General features: G+C 42.3%; 1 pseudogene; it reads left to right on the top strand.

The window, feature by feature from the left end:
• LOC148161804 (putative phospholipid-transporting ATPase IIB) overlaps positions 1 to 13,202 on the top strand; it is a 377,807-nt pseudogene extending 364,605 nt beyond the window's left edge.
• Positions 13,203 to 13,578: the final 376 nt, after the last annotated feature.

The raw sequence follows: 13,578 nt of genomic DNA, 5'->3' as shown, positions 1-13,578 counted from the left end.
TTCTAAGGGTTTTGTTGTCGTAAGACTTACATTTAGGTTTTTGGTACATTTTTAGTTATTTTTATATGTGGTATTAGGGAAGGGTAACTTTATTGTTTTGCATGTGATTACCAGTTTTCCACTGGTATCATTTATTTATTGAATTTATTGAAAGACTCTTTTCTCCGGTGGAAGGTCTTGGCACCCTCATCAAAAATTATTTTAACCATCTATGCAAGTGTTTGTTTCTGGGCTCTTCATTTTATTCCACTGGTCTGTATGTTTGTCTTTATGCCAGCACCACACCGTTCTGATTACTGTAGATTTGTAGTAAATTTTAAAATCAAGTATGATTCTTCCAGTTTTGTTCTTTTGTTCCTCCAAGATTGTTTTAGATGTTGGGATCCCTTGCAATTCCATATGAATTTTAAGAGGGTTTTTCTATTTCTGCAGAAAATGTCATTGGGATTTTGATAAAGGATTGCATTGAATCTGTAGGTCACTCTGGGTATTCTTGACATTGTAACAATATTAAGTCTTCCAATCCATGAATATGGGATGTGTTTCCATTTATTTATGTCTTCTTTACTTTCATCAGTTTTGCAGTTTATATTGTACAAGTCTTTCAAGTTAATTCCTAAATATTTTATTATTTTTGAAGGTAGGTGGAATTGTTCTTATAATTTCCTTTTCAGATTGTTCATTGGTAGTGTGTAGAAATGCAACTGATTTTTTTTTTAAGATTTATTCATTTATTTTGGGGGGGGTGCAGAAGGAGAGGGAGAGAGAGTCTCAAGCAGACTCCACCCTGAGCCCAGGGCCAGACACAGGGCTTGATCCCACTACCCTGAGATCATGACCTGAGCTGAAACCAAGAGTTGGACACTTAACTGATGCTTAACTACCCCGCCTAGGCGCCCCTGAAATGCAGCTATTTGTATGTTGACTGTGTGGCCTGCTGCTTTGCTGAATTCATTTGTTAGGTCAATCTTCTTGTGGAATCTTCAGTGTTTTTTACATACAAGATCATATCTGCAAACAAGTAATATTACTTATTCCTTCCCAATAACGTGGCTTTTATTTTTTTCTTTCATAATTGCTGTAGCTAGAACTTCCAGTACTATGTTCTAAGCTGAATAGACATAGTGAAAGTGGACATCCTGACCAAAAAAAAAGGTTTCAGTCTTTCACCATCTGGTATGGTGCTCACTGTGGGCTTTTCATGTATGGCTTGTATTATGTTGATGTAGTTCCCCCCCGCCCAGTTTTGTTTTTAAGGTTTTATTTAAATTATTTGACAGAGCGAGGATAAGCAGGGGGAGGGGCAGTGGGAGAGGGAGCAGCAGGCTCCCCGCTGAGCAGGGAGCCCAATGTAGGACTCGATCCCAGGACCCTGGGATCATGACCTGAGCTGAAGGCAGGCGCTTAACCTACTGAGCCACCCAGACCCCCCTGTAGTTCCCTTCTTTTCCTAGTTTCATTGAATGCTTTTGCTTTTTTTCCCTCAATCACAAAAGCGTATTGAATATTTGCATTTTCTGCATCAGTTGAGATGATCATGTGGATTTTTTTCTTCATTCTGTTAATATAATGTATTACATCGATTGGCTTACATGTTGAACCAACCTTGCATTTTGCTTGGTCATCGTGTATAATCCTTTTAATGTTTTGCTAAATTCTATTCACTAGTATTACAAGATTTTTGTTTGCATCAGTGATCATCAAGAATGTTGATCTTTATTTTTCTTGTCATGTCTGTGTCTGGCTTTGGTATCAGGGTTGTGCTGGGTTTATAGAGTGAGTTAGGAGATGTCCCTTCTCTAATTTTTTGAAAGTTTGAGAAGGATTGATGTTAGTCTTTCTTTGCATTTTTGGTAGATTTCACCAGTGAAGTCATTGGACCCAGGGCTTTTCTCTGTCAGATTTTTTATTATTGATTCAGTCTCTTAGCTAGATATATAGGTCTATTCAGATTTTCTATTTCTTCATGATTACTCTTAGTAGGTTTTGTGTTTCTAGAAATTCATCCATTCATCCAATTTCTTGCCACATGGGTACTAATGTATTCTCTTTTAATCCTTTTTATTTCCGTTGAAGTGTAATATTTTCCCACTTTGGTTTCGGACTTTAGTAATTTGAGTCTTCTTTTTTGTTTTTTTCTCAGTCCAACTAGCTACGGGTTTGCCAGTTTTGTTGATGTTTTCAAAGAATGAACTTTTGCCTTCATTCACTTTTAAAATTGTTTTTCTGTTCTTTATTTCATTTATCTTTGCTCTAATCTTTATTTTTTCCTTCCTTCAGCTGGCTTTAGGTTTAGTTTAGTCTTCTTTTTCTAGTTCCATAGTTGTAAAGTTACGTCATCGATTTGAGATCTTTCCTCTTTTTTAATATAAGCATATATTATAGCTTTAAATTTCCCCCTTAGCACCACTTATGTTGCACCTCCCAAGTTTTTTATCATTTGTCTCTAAGTATCTTTTAATTTCCTTTGTGATTTCTTTGTAATCCATTGGTTGTTTAAAAGTTGTTGAATTTCCACAGTTCTGTGAATTTTCTGTTATTGATTTCTATCTTTATCTCATTGTGGTTGGAGTAGATACTTTGTATGATGATCTGTTGGAGCTTAATTTGTAACATAAGGTCTGTCCTGGGAAATGTCCCATGTGCACTTGAGAAGAATGTGTATGCTGTTTTTGGGTGGAATGTTCTGCATGTCTGTTAGATCTAGTTGGCTTATTTTGCCAAGTTTTCTCTTTACTTACTTCTGTCTGGTTGTTCTAGCCATAATTGTGAGTGGAATATTAAGGTCTCTATTACTCTTGAGCTATTTCTCCCTTAAGTTCTATCAGTTTTTGCTTCATATATTTTTACAGGTTTTCATTAGATGCACAGTTGTTTATAATCGTATCTTCCTGCCTTATTGAACGTTTAATTAATATATAATGTCTCTCATAACCTTTTTTGGTTTCACATTTAATTTGCTGATATTAGTGTAGCCACACCTGCTCACTTTTGCTTACTATTCTCATGGAATAGCTCTTCCTGTACTTTCACTTGCAACTTCTTTGTGTCTTTGGATCTAAAGTGAGTCTCAGCATATAGACAGTATATAGTTGGATCATGTATTTTTATCCATTGTGCCAATCTGTCTTTTGATGGTTGAGTTTAATCCATTGATACTTGAAGTAATTACTGAAAAGAAGGGACTTAACTTCTGTCATTGTTCAATTTTTTGTGTGCCTTATATATATATTTTTTTTGTCCCTCATTTCCTACATTACTGTCTTCTATTGTGTTTAGTTGGTGTTTGTAGGGAAATGTTTAAATTTCTCGTTTCCTTTTGTGCATATTCTATAGCTGTTTTCTTTGTGGTTACCATGGGAATTACATTTAACATTCTGAAGATATAACACTCTAATTTGAATTTATACCAACTTAAGTTCAATAACATACAAAGGCTGTGCTCCTTTATAGCTCTGTCCCCACCCCTTTTGTTTGCTGATTTCACACAATTACATCTTTATACGGTCTGTGACTAAAAATGTAAACGAATAGTTCTTTTAAATGCACCCAGCCTCTTCATGTAGAAAACAAGATTTGGAGTTACAAACCAAAATTACAACAATACTAGGTTTTATGTATTATTCTTTTAAGTCATGTAGAGAACAAAAAGTGCAGTTACAAACCATTGCTACAATAATATTTGCCTTTATAATTGCCTGTATTCTCACCGTTCTTGAGATCTTTATTTCCCCATGTAGTTTCGAGTTATTGTACCCTCTTCTTTTACCTGCAGGACTCCCTTGAACAGTTCTTGCAGGAAAGGTCTAGTGGGACACATACTCTCTAAGCTTTTGTTTGTCTGGGAATATCTTGATTTTACCCATATTTTTGAAGGACAGTTTGCTGGATATGGGATTCTTGGCTGACATGGGTGTGTGTTTGTTTGAGCACTTTGTATCACCACACTGCCTTCTGGTCTCCACTATTTCTAATGAAAAATCTGCATAGAACCTTATTGGGAATTCCTTGTATGTGATGGTTTGCTTCTTTCATACTGCTTTCAAGATTCTCTTTTTGTCTTTTTTTTTTAAAGATTTATTTATTTAATTTTTTAAAATTTTATTTTATTTTATTATGTTATGTTAGTCACCATTGCAGTACATCATTAGTTTTTGAGGTAGTGATCCACGATTCATTGTTTTCGTATAACACCCAGTGCTCCATGCAGTACGTGCCCTCCTTAATACCCATCACCGGGCTAACCCATCCCCCCACCCCCCTCCCCTCTAGAACCTCAGTTTGTTTCTCAGAGTCCATCGTCTCTCATGGTTCGTCTCTCCCCCTGATTCCCCCCCTTCATTCTTCCCTTCCTTCTCCTAACGTCCTCCCTGCTATTCCTTACGTTTCACAAATAAGTGAGACCATATGATAATTGACTTTCTCTGCTTGACTTATTTCACATAGCATAATCTCCTCCAGTCCCATCCAAGTTGATGTAAAAGTTGGGTATTCATCCTTTCTGATGGCTGAGTAATATTCCATTGTATATAAGGACCACATCTTCTTTATCCATTGATCTGTTGAAGGGCATCTCAGCTCTTTCCACAGTTTGGCTATTGTGGACATGGCTGCTATGAACATTGGGGTGCATATGGCCCTTCTTTTCACTACATCTGTGTCTTTGGGGTAAATACCCAGAAGTGCAATTGCTGGGTCATAGGGTAGCTAATGTGAGACGGGAATCCATCAAAATCCTAGAGGAGAACATAGGCAGTAACCTCTTTGCCATTGGCCACGCAACTTCTTTCAAGATACATCTCCAAAGGCTAGTGAAACAGAAGCAAAAATGAACTATTGGGACTTCATCAAGATAAAAAGCTTCTGCACAGCAAAGGAAACAGTCAACAAAACAAAGAGGCAACCCACAGAATGGGAGAAGATATTTGCAAATGACACTACAGACAAAGCGCTGATTTCCAAGATCTATAAAGAACTTCTCAAACTTGACACCCAAAAAACAAATAAGTCAAAAAAATGGGCAATAGACATGAACAGACACTTCTCTGAAGAAGACATACAAATGGCTAACAGACCCATGAAAAAATGGTCATCATCATTAGCCATCAGGGAAATTCAAGTCAAAACCACATTGAGATACCACCTTACACCAGTTAGAATGGCAAACATGGACAAGGCAAGAAACAACAAATGTTGGAGAGGTTGTGGAGACAGGGAACCCTCTTACACTGTGGGTGGGAATGCAAGTTGGTACAGCCAGTTTGGAAAACAGTGTGGAGGTGCCTCAAAAAATTAAAAATAGTGCTGACCTATTTATTTATTTTCGAGAAAGAGATAGAGAATACGTGGCGGGGAGGGACGGAGGGAGAATGAGAGTCTCAAGCAGACTCTGCGCCGATCGTGGAGTCCAGTGTGGGGGTCAGTCTCACAACCCTGAGGTCATGACCTAAGCCGAAACAAAAGTCAGACACCTAATGACTGAGCCACCTGGGCGCCCTTGTCTTTGTCTTTTAAAACTTTTATGATAATGTGTCTCTATGTGGGTCTCTTTGAGTTCATCTTCCTTGGATTTGCTTGAGCTTCTTCACTGTTTACGTGCATGTCTTTCATCAGATTTGGGGTGTTTTCATCCATTACTTCTTCACATATTCTCTCTGCCCTTTTCATTCTGTCTTCCACTTCTGGGACTCCCACAATACCTATATTGGTTTGTACCTTGGTGTCCTGCACTCCCTCAGACCTTTTTAATTTTCCTCCACCTGTTTTCATTCTGTTTCCCAGACTTGGTCATTTCCGTTGTTCCGTGTTCAGGTTTGCTGATTCTTCTGCGTGGTTAGATCTGCCTTGAATCTCTTTAGGGGAATTTTCATTTCAGTCATCGTACTTTTCAGCTCTTGACTTTCTTCTGCTTTCTGTTGAGGTTTTCTGTCTCTTCATATTTACGTTTCGTTCACACATTGTTTTCTTGGCATTCTCCACGTCTTCATTTCTTTAAACATCCTTAATACTTTCCTTTTAAAGTCTTTGTCTCGTATATCTGACATCAGGTCTTTTTCAGGGGTTGTTTCTGTTGATTTACAATGTTCCTTTAAATGGGCCATACTAGGCGCCTGGGTGGCCCAGTTGGTTAAGCGACTGCCTTCAGCTCAGGTCATGATCCCAGAGTCCCTGGATCGAGTTCCACATGTGGCTCCCTGCTCAGTGGGGAGTCTGCTTCTCCCTCTGACCCTCTCTTCTCTCATGCTCTTTCTCACTCTCTCAAATAAATAAAATCTTAAAAAAAAAAAATAAATGGGCCATACTTTTTTTGTTGTTGTTTTGTTTTTAATGCCTTGTTATTGAACACTTTGTTTTTAGTATAATGATGTACCTCTGGAAGTCCATTCTCGCCCTTCTTCCGGGCTTGCTGGGGTTTTAGTCATTATATTTATTTGTTGATTTACTTATTTTTTATGATTATAGACTGTCTCTGTGCTGGGTTATCAGTCTGAGGTGTACATTTAATGTCTTTTCAGGTCTTTTCTGAGCTTTTTCTTGGGCACCCACAGTCACTTTGTGTTTTTTTCCATATATGCAGTTGTTTTAGAATGTTCTAGTGTTTAATGTCTGGCTCCCAGAAGGGGGACAAGGGGGCCCTCGCCCTTCCAATGCCCTTGGAGTCACTGGAGCTGGAGGGCCGACAGCGAGGGCCGCCAGGCTCTGTGTCTGCACCTGTGTGATCAGAAGCAGCCGGCAGTGGTCAGAGCTTAGACTCCTGCTCTTTGGAGGACGGGGTGCCTATTGCCCACCTGGCGTCTGCAGGCTGCCCCAGAAACACGTGCACAGCTGCCTGCCGCACGCTGGGTAGCTGCTCTGTGCTGGGAGCTAGAAGAGACCAAAACTGACTACTTCTCCTGGACAGCTGCAAGCCTTCAGCCGACTCCACAGTCCCCAAATAGTCCCATCAGACAGATTCTGCCATGTGGTCATTGCCCGGTGGGCAGAGATTCCTGGTGCTCCCTGCTCTGCCCTCTTCCCAGGAGCCTCTGTCTAAATTCCCATTTTTCACCTTTATTCTGCAGTGCCATTTCACTGCTCATTCACTGAATCCAGCTTGTATGTTTGTTTTATCACTGCAGATATCTGAAGTAAAAAAAGTTGCTAACTTGCCATTTTTCCCCTTCTCTGTGAACAGGAAGACTGCCACCCACCCATTCATGAGAGTCTCAGCCTAGAAAATACACTGCGGGCGAGCACCATTGTTGCATCAGGTATGAAACAAGTTCTCTTGTTAGTGTCAGCTCTCACATTTGGTGGTGCTTTTGTGCTGGAGTGACTCTGTGCAGTATCTCTGAAAATAACCACCTTGTACCACCCAGGGACCTTACGGATCATTCCCTGTAGTTGGCGGGTGTGGGGCAGGACCTGAGGGGCTGAGTGCTAAGCAAGCGCTGGCTGTGGGCTGTGCGCTGCAAGGAGCAAGGCCTCCGTGGAGCAGGGCAGTGGCATTTCGTGGGTTCTGATCCCTCTTCTCGCCAGACTTGTCAATGTCCCTTACTAGGAGGTGGCCTAGCGCAACCGGGGAAGGAAGGGGTGGTATTTGGGGGTTTTCCCACTCCTTAGTCACCCAGTAGAATTCGGAAGAGATCACTGTGGTGGGTTTGTCTGTCAGGGAGAAAAGTATTAGATGAGATAGGGGGCCTGGGGAGATATTTCCTGTTCGGCCTTTGGGGACCAGAGTAAAGCGTCTTAATTTTCTTCTGAGTGAAATTGGAGGATGTTGGAGTATTTCTAGTGGCTGAACAGGGAGGTCACCTAAATATACATTTTGGGAAGTAAATTTCTCTGGGAGGTATTGAAATCTAAATGATGGTCAGCTTTTCAGAAAGTAGTTGACTTGCTAATGGTAAACAGGAGTGAATCTTAGCAGCAGGGAGCGTGAAGGCTGCTGGTGGGGGTAGGAAGGCTAGGGGATGTTCAGAGTAGGGCTGTCTGTCTTCTTAATCTGTGGCCCAGCGCCCATAGAGCCTGGTTGCTCTTCTGGTGGTTTTGTAAGAATCCCTCTGCAGAGACCAGGCGCTGTTGAATGCACTGTCCTCGGGAGCGCGCATGGGAAGGACTACTTTAATAAAGTGAGGCGGGTGCTTTACGCTCTGCTGAGTACCACAGGGAAGTATAGGGTGCCTCCAAAACAAAGAAGCCAAAATCCTTACCTGATCAGAGTTTGAAGGAAGAGCAAACAGGTGCGTGAGGTCAAGGGGTGGAAAGGTGTGGGGAGGATTCGTGAGCACACCAGCAGCTACGTGAGGGCCTCTTGAGCTGCAGGCTGACGAGGATGGTGCCGGGGCCTGGTGTCTGGGGCTCGGGGAAAGGCCGGGCAGTTCTGTGCGCGTGTGCCGTGGGGGCCTGTGTGCACAGCAGTGTGTCAGTCAGGCTCCTGTAGGGGTCCACGTGTGCACCTTCTAGGGAGTAGAGGAGGAGAGGGGCCTTAGTTTTATACTAATGTTTCCTATGTTTAATAAAAATCTGAGGGCAACTAGGACAATTTTAATAGAAATTGAGGTCTTTCATGATTTTTGTACTGATGATTTTTTAAATTTCTCAAACTAAAGAGAAAGAGAAGTCAGGATAGCACACCAAGGAGGGGTGGGGAGCAGGCCAGGTCTCGGGCTGTGTAGACCCCAGGACGGGGAGACTGGCTGTGCCCGGGGGGTCACTGGAGAGGGCACTGCGGCCAGGAGGAGTCTCCGAATCTTGAGCTCACGCGTCCTCCACGCTGCCGATCTTTGCTGACCTTGCTGACAGCTGCGCCCTGGCTCGGTGTGGTGCTGCACAGCCGCATCGCGCCGGCCCCCATTGTTCGCTCGGTCACACAGCCAGGCTGTCCCAGGGTCGGGATTGGAATCCATCCTCGACAGCTGTCACCCTTCAGCCTTTAGCGTTTAATAGCTGATAGGAAAATATTTAAAACATAGCACATATGAGCTGATACTTGGTCACTGATTTCACATTTTCCCCATGTCTAGAGCTGTATTCTGTTTTGTTTCCATCATATTGAAGATGCTTTTTTAAAAAAAAAATACGTTTTATTTGCTCTTTTGTTCCCTGTGTATTAGAATGTTGCTACTGACCCTAGTGCTATCAATCTGTGGCCTTTCTTCTCACAGAGGCAGAAGCCCCCGAGCAGAAGGCCTATGTGATGCGCCCGGTAACCCCCGTACATACGTTTCCTCTCCAGGCGACCTTGGCATGTGGAAGCTCCTGGTTGCACACGTGGGCAGAACAGACACAAATCTAGGCGTCACATATGCTTGCCACATTGAGGACTGTTTCTCATTCTCTCATGGGTTGAATTCAGTGCACCCGGGCTTTTTATCTTCCAAGAAAGTATTTATGCTGCTCAAAAACCATCCGTTCAAAAAAACTTAAGTCTTAAGACGCCTCTTAAGTTTCATTTGTGTTTGGACATTTTAAAAATGCAAGCTCTTTTCATTAATTTTAAATATTTTAACACATACTTACCTTTATTTAAAAACCTTAATAATGTGAGCAATTACTAGACTCTATATTATGAAACTGCTGTATCCTGAGCAATGTTTGAAAGACCTTGGGTTTCCAGGAGTAATTTAAGGGCTCATATCTTCTTTATACTTGATTATAAGTTGAGAAAGAATTGTTTTAAATCTTACTTTTAAATACGTGTCCACTGAATTCAGGTTGCCTCCTGGTGAAGTGAACTTGGGCCTTCCTCCGTCATCCTGGGGTTCTGAGTGCATGGGAATGAGGGCTCACGTTAACACCACAGAGGATCCGAGGGCCAAGGGTCCCTGAAAAGGGACAAACACAACTGCTTGTGGTGCCCTCCATCTTCTTCCCCTTGTCTGTTAGTGAACGCCATTCCCAGAGCAGAGTCAGTGTCCCAGAGAGCTGCCACGTTGCAAGTGATAAGTGGACAAGAGAGTGTTCTGAAATTAAACTGTCAAGAGCCTGGAAGCAGGGATGTGCCCTAGAGCAGGGCTGCTGGGCGTGTGTGCCAACGGGGGTCCAGGGTGACCCCTCTAGAGCGGGAGCTTGTGTGCCGACTGCGGTGACCCCCCCAGAGCAGGGCTGCTGGGCGTGTGTGCCGACGGGGGTCTAGGCTGACCCCTCTAGAGCGGGGGCCTGTGTGCCGACGGCGGTGACCCCCCCAGAGCAGGGCTGCTGGGCGTGTGTGCCGACGGGGGTCTAGGGTGACCCCTCCCTCTAGAGGGGGGCCTGTCCGTAGATAGGGGTCCAGGGCTGGTACTGATTGTGATAAATACAGAAAATGAGAGTAAACACTTGGATACTTCTATAGCAGTTTGATGAAATAATTTAGGTTGAAAAAATTGGAACATATATATTCTTTTTGGTTTTTGTGTGGTTTCATTTCTCTTGGTAATTTTTGGCATGATATTTTATGAGACTAGTCCTCGTGCCAGATTAGAAACTTAAAATCACACTGTCCCTTTAGTGGGCATGGTGTGTGAGGCTCCTGCGGCAGAGCGGCTGCCTGGTGGGCCTCGGGAAAGCAGGAGAAGCTGCCCCACTGCAGTCCCCTGAGGGACACGACCCGCGACCTGTGGTGCAGGAGGGCAGTGGGGGTCACGGAGGACATAGCGGCGCCGCACGCTGCTGCTGCTTGCACCTCGGGTCTCGGGACTGGGCAGTCCTGGCCGCCTGGAAGTGGGTGCAGCTGCCCTGCTGTCCCCGGCCGCATGGCACGCTCACCGGGCGGGGCCCAGCCCTGGTGCAGGTCGCAGTGTCCGCCTGTGTCCCTGGCTCGGTCTCGCCGTGTTGCTCTCCTGAGGCAAATACGTAGTCTTTGCTGGCCGCCTTTGTGCTCCCCCTCTGTTGCAGGCACACGAAAACTCTGCAGTGGGTGGGCCGCCCACGCTCGGGGTTTTGTTGAGACTGGCACGAGGAAAGCACTTCTGCATGGGAGCCAGCAGGTGCCTAAGTGACAGTCAGGAACTACTTCGGATGGTTGAGCATTCTCGAGGTCTGTCCATGTGTCTGTCTGTCTCTGACACGTTCTCTCTGTCAGACTTTCTGATGAATGTGCTCTGTTGTGTTCCCTCTCTGGTCTTGTTTCCAAAATGAACAGGGGACCACTTTGCCATATGTATCTATATATATGTATCTATAGATAGATTTGCCCTACATACAGGGTTTGGTCAACCTTTCAGCCTGTACTAGTCCATAAGTATGTGCCCTTTGTCAAAAAGAATGGAGAGTACTGCAAATACGCCATACTGACTTCACTAATTTTAGTAGTTAAAAAGCATGACCGACTTGGAAAAAAATGCATTATTCTAATTCCTTTTCAGTGAGAATGGGATGAGATAATGCATGGGAGAGCCTTTACCAGACTTCAGTAGATTATACAAGGAAAACCATGGGAGGAATTCTGTTAAATACTCTTTATGTACATTATATTTAACCTGCGGTACTGATTAAATATGCTATCTATGTGTATCTGAATGCATTACGTTTTCTTAGTCTTGTCATTTCTCAGATTGCATTTTGGATACTTGTAACTGCAATACCAGCCTAGAATCAACATTACTAATAGTTTGTCTGGATTTTAGGACAGTGTTTTCTTGCCTAATTAATTTTTAAGTCTTTTCTGAGACTCTTTGTTCTGCTAATATTAAAAATAATTTTGCAGTTTGTCTTCTGTTTTTGTACTTTTTTAACATTAGTGAGCTCATTTCACATGAGACACTCCTATATTTTAAGTTTAATTGGCAAAATAGGAAGAAACTACTGACGCAGTCGGATTGAATGTACTGTTTGACACGAGAGCTGTGTGTGTTTGGGGTGGGGTCCTCTACGGCACTGGCTCATTACGTAATCTGTGCTTTCCTGAGCACTAAGTGCAGACCTGCCATCTGCAGCTCTGCTGGGCACTGCTCTACAGAGGTCGCATCTGTGCAGTTTGGGCTGCCCTCTGTGCTGGAGGGGCTGCTCTGCTTTCAAGGGGCTCAGGAAATTTAACCACACAGCTCTGCAAGCGGCTCACAAGTAAAACAGGGGGAAGAAAGGAAATGCTTATTTTGAAAGAAACGTGTAACCTCTGCAGATGTGACCACTGAGCAGCCCTCTAGCACCTCCCTGTCTTCCTGAACATTCCATGGAGGAAACCGTTCATTATCTAATGCGTATGATTTGCAGCTGTCTGTTCATATAAATCCAAGAGATCACTAGGATCACATTTATTCCCTGGGTCCTGACTTACAACGCCCTAAATTTCACACGTTACATTAATGTGACATCAAAGAGTTTTTGTACAATTATTATAGTGAATTCTGCAGTGCTGTTGGTCTCAGTGAGTATTTATGGACGTGATTTTCTTTCTTTAATCATTTCTCATCCTCAGAATTTACGAAAACTAGGAATATAGATTATGCATAGCTGCAGTTTAGAAACAGACCTGTTCTGTGGTTTTTAATTTAATATTACAGAGGTGAGTGCCTCTGAGCCTTTGTAATCCAATGGTTGTTCTAGGGGTATTTTAGTATTCTTTTACCTTAAGTTTGATAGGCATACACACTTAGAAAACCAAACTTTGAGGAGACATGAGTAAAAAAGGCTAATAACATCTAAATTCAACATCAAATGTTATTTATGTAATTGTCTCTTACTGTTTTAATTGTATAGGTGCTAAAATGTCAGCGGAGGCTCTTATACCTAGTAATACTCAAGTCTCGCTCAGGGAAGGTGGTTCAGCTGGTGCGGTCTTGGTTTGAAGGTCCCATGATGCACCTGACCACTTGAGAACACAGCCTCTCTTCACTTACCTGTGGTGTTTGCACACGTGAACCGAGTGATGTCACCCTTTCTCTTGACAGGGAAAAGATTATCAGTACATTTTCTAATGTTGTTGTATATAGGTAAATTTGTATAGCTTAAAAAATCAGTTGAGTTCCTCAAAGCTTATTTTGAAAGTTGAGATTAGACTTTCTTGACCTAGCCAAATCAAATGTGCTGTTAGATAAATTTATATAAAATTAAGTAGTGAATAATATTTTCCATCAAGACAATTGATTAGAAAGTGTTCTCTCTGTGCTTCCCCTTTGAGGCATCTCTGTAAGGACCACTTTCGTGTTTTTGCAGGTACTGTAATAGGTGTTGTCATTTATACTGGAAAAGAGACTCGAAGTGTAATGAAAACATCCAATCCAAAAAATAAGGTAGGCTAGATTAAGGAGCAGCTGCTTTAATGACTTGATTTTCCCTTTCAGTAAGAAAGTACATGCAGTCCTGAAGAGCTTGTTCATTTTAGCTTAATATAAATAACCTAAAAACAGACTTTCAAAAATGTTGGTGTTTTCAGATGTGAATTCTCTGTATTTATGTAACAGCATGCTCATACTGAAGAACTTCCAAAAGTATCTTTTCTTGGTTAATCAAAGTTTCCGTGTCTCTTAAGTTTTCTTTGTTGAATATACAATTTGCCCATAAATAGTGAGTTGTGGTCTCTTCTTGTCAGTTTATTTTACAGTTTGCGTTCTTTTTTTTATGTCGATGGCTCATTTTTAAAATAGAATCTACATTAGTATGTTACAGTATTTGATA

This window comes from Eumetopias jubatus, unplaced genomic scaffold (assembly GCF_037043125.1).
Source record: "Eumetopias jubatus isolate StellerSeaLion01/CBP00866 unplaced genomic scaffold, mEumJub1_p1.0 scaffold_55, whole genome shotgun sequence".
Lineage (NCBI taxonomy): Eukaryota > Metazoa > Chordata > Mammalia > Carnivora > Otariidae > Eumetopias > Eumetopias jubatus.
This window is presented reverse-complemented; position numbering and strand designations above follow the sequence as displayed.